Source organism: Crocodylus siamensis, chromosome 4, assembly GCF_052110815.1.
Source record: "Crocodylus siamensis isolate JL-2025a chromosome 4, ASM5211081v1, whole genome shotgun sequence".
In the NCBI taxonomy this organism is placed as follows: domain Eukaryota; kingdom Metazoa; phylum Chordata; order Crocodylia; family Crocodylidae; genus Crocodylus; species Crocodylus siamensis.
The window spans coordinates 189,442,644-189,446,112 of NC_143398.1; the positions used below are offsets into that span (position 1 = coordinate 189,442,644).

Here is a 3,469-nt window from a genome sequence, read left to right on the forward strand (position 1 = left end):
TGGATAGCAGACAGCTTTGTTCCAGAAGGTCTCACTCTACAACAGCTCCATCCATCCAGACTTCATCAGCTCCCTAACTTCATCAGTATCCTTGGATGCCAACAATCAAAAAGGTCAAAGTACACTTGAGCCTAATAGCCAATTAGGCTAGCATGATTAAAGCATGCCAATGTAACCCAGGTGGTGACCCAATAGTTGTCACCCCTGCCTAATATCAGGGATGGTGTTCTGGATAAGGATGCCACCTGCACTCCTGGCTGCTACTTCTTCTCCGCAGTGGAGTGGGGGGCCGACTGCCACCCCTAGCCTCCAGGATGCCCAGAATGTCCAGCACACTACGATGGGGCTTTGGGGCACCAGCTCTCTGCCCCAAGCCCTGACCGCTGCTCCCTCTCTGCTGCAGGGCTGGAGGCACGGCTGACTGCTGCTGCCTTCTTCTCCCAGGGCCTTTGAGGCTCTTCAGAGGGGTCTTTCTGCTGCCTCTGCTGGGTCAGCTCACCCCAGCTCTTCTTAGGCCTCCTGCATCGTTCCCTGGAGTCACTGTCAGCAGCCCCCCATGCCAGTTCGGCTGTTGCTTTTATCCCCTCTGGCAGTCCCTCCCTGGCTTGCAAACCAGCCAACCAGGGCTCAGGGTGGCTGGCCCCCAACTCCAGCCATCCCCCTTCCATGCAAACAAGGGGATTGAAAACCCCTTCTTTTGACTGGCTTCTCCTTTTCCACAGGGCAGGGCTCCCCTATTCCACCCCTGGGGTTGCTCAGAGTTTACCAGCACTGTTTCTAGCCCAGGGTCGTTTCTGAAGCCAATCTGGTGAGCCCACATTGGCAGTCTGTTACACCAGTTTCTATAGCTAGTGGTTTCTGATGGGGTGTTGGGGCTAGCATTGTGTCCAGCTGTCTTTGAATCCAGGTCCAAATAACCAGGTACCTATTTACAGCTGGGAAAACTTTCATTTTGAGATTCATATTTGCACCCCTAGAGCTTGTAGTGAGATACCTTAATAGCTCTGTCACCATGCCCCCCAGGTGTTTTCCCCAGTGTGAGGGGCAAACTACACAGTGACTCTTAGAGCAGGCTTAGTGAGCTGCTTTGCCACAAAAGTCTGATCTATTCACTATACTGGACTGAACTAGTATTATAGTATAATGTTGTGAATTCCCCATACTACTCCTCACCCCAGCTGAACAGGGTCCAAGCTGTTGATTCTGCAGATCTGGGATTAATAGAGTGTAAAGGAAGCTCCTGCTATGCAAAGATTTTCTGTGGGCAGGGAGAAAAAGGGCTGACTGGCTATAATGTTAGTGCTTGAAAATGCGTAACGCCTCTATAGCTGGTTTCAATCCAGCTTTAATTTGAACATGTAGCAGGGCCCCTAGAAATATATTTTAAATATCCTTTGACATAATAGGATCCAGGCAAGTGCATTTCATATTTGGGAATTTTGGTGTGTGATATAATTCAACTGTGGCAGCTGTTATACTGAAGCTTTACAAAAGTATTTATGTTCCAGCTTCCATCACCAAAGATACATATGAGAATCTCCCTTTAATAGACACAGAACCCACTTTCAGGGATCTGCTTGTAAAACTGGGATAAGAATCTACTACCAGGGTGCATTGTGATATTCCACAGCTTCAGACCCAGAGCTCCATACTTTTTCTTCTGGTAAGAGTGATTGCATTGTAAAGTATGTATATGACTATGACAAGCTAAACTTAAGGAATGTGCAGGCCTATGGCTCATTTTCTCCAGGAATCTGACGTCCTGTGACCATGGGAGAGCTTATGGCTAAAGACTGGGTTAAGGTTTTTGTGCTCTGTGTGAGGACAAGGTTGGAGTCTGCTGATGAGTCCATAAAAATGAAAGCACCAGACCTAGGATCCCTATCTGTCTTCCAGCTAGGAATGTGCCTTAAAGCAGATTTGGGGAAGGAGGTGTAAGGGCAAAGGTTAAGACCTGGGGCTGGTCCTGAAAGCTGGAGCCTAGAGCACAAAGAAAGACAGGGCTCCTTTACATAATAGCTGTGCCCATCTGGAGGGGACAAGCTGATCCTACAGCTAGGGAGCAAATGAATGTTGTAACCCCTTTCCTGAAAAGGAGACTTCTGTGTATGTCAGGGGTTGATTTGTCCCAGGGAGAAACAGGGTAAACACCTTTATTATATGACTGAAAGGCATAGCTGCGTGCACTTCAAGCATCACAGGAGGCATCAATAGGAGATGAACACAATACGGAAAAGGTCTACCAATTGGCAGGAGTGCCTAACATATGCATAACACTCAGGATGTGCTAACAGGGAAGATTAAAAAGAAGCAGCCTGTATGAGAGGCCTTTTTTTTTTTTTTTTTCCTGTTTTTTTGCACCGGTCCTGGAAGCACTGCAATACCAGGTCAATGCATGGAGTGGATGGAGCACGCTCCAGTTCCACCACCCAATACCAAAAAAAAATCTGCTCAATATAGACCTCCTATGGAGGACATATCAGAGACAATTACCCTGGGGAGCCTGTGGAATAGGACCTCACCAGAAGGTCAAGACCCCTTGCACACTCCAGGGCAGGAGGCTAGAGAGGCCTGCAACCTCAAAAATGTGAAGGGACTTAAGGAACTTTGGCAGTGGCTGGGAGAAGACTTGGGGCCCTTTTCTTGTCTGATTCATCTAGAAAGGGTGACTTCCTTGGGACAGAGGGCAGAAAACATCTTACTACAGCACTATAACTTACTATGTGAAAACTGAAGCATGGGTGGTTCTGAATGCATGAGAGGTAAGCTGCAACCTAACAATGAATAAATGACAACCTGTTAACAGTGGCTTTTCAGAATGTGTAGAAACTCAACTGAGTCTTTTGTGCTTCTGGTGGAGCAGGGGGATACACTAGCAAGAGCTCAAGTGATTCCTTTGTTAGTATTAGCAGAGTCCCAGGCTTTTGAAAAGCTCTTGTTCGCAAGCAGTCTAATGTCAGCCTAGATAATGTAGCTACTGGCCATGTGGGGAAACCAGGTTTTAAAGGGGGAAAAAGGGCTTTAAGGAGACAAAGAAATAACCTAGAATCAACTTTGTCAAGATAGCTTTATAATGGAGAACGAACTATATCACTGCAGTCCCTTTCCTAACTCTTGAGGCACAAACTGTCACATATTTGTTTGAATAGCCCCTTGCACAACAGTGATCCAATCTCGTAACATTCTTTGGAGCCTAATGTAATATAAATAGCTCCAGTGACATTTTCAAAAGCACCGAAGTAGCTAACATTTTTAAGTCACTTACATATTTATAAATTTTCCCCTATACTGTGTTTAAAAATAGTAGGAAAAAGAGGGGAAAATGGTGTAGAGAGACTCATAGATTATTACAGAAAAGTTAGTATAGGTCCTGATGTACCTGCATGAGGTCAGATGCCTTTCATTGGCTATTTGCATGCATAAAGTTTTATGTCTAAGTTCTGGCAAGGTTGAAACCATGACTTCTACA

The 3,469-nt window shown here is 46.0% G+C and overlaps 1 non-coding gene across 1 annotated transcript; it reads right to left on the bottom strand.

Moving 5' to 3' along the window:
• Positions 1 to 2,350: 2,350 nt before the first annotated feature.
• Positions 2,351 to 2,541, bottom strand: LOC149867343 (U2 spliceosomal RNA). Its single transcript, XR_016442185.1, has one exon. It is a non-coding gene; the product is annotated as a U2 spliceosomal RNA (small nuclear RNA).
• Positions 2,542 to 3,469: the final 928 nt, after the last annotated feature.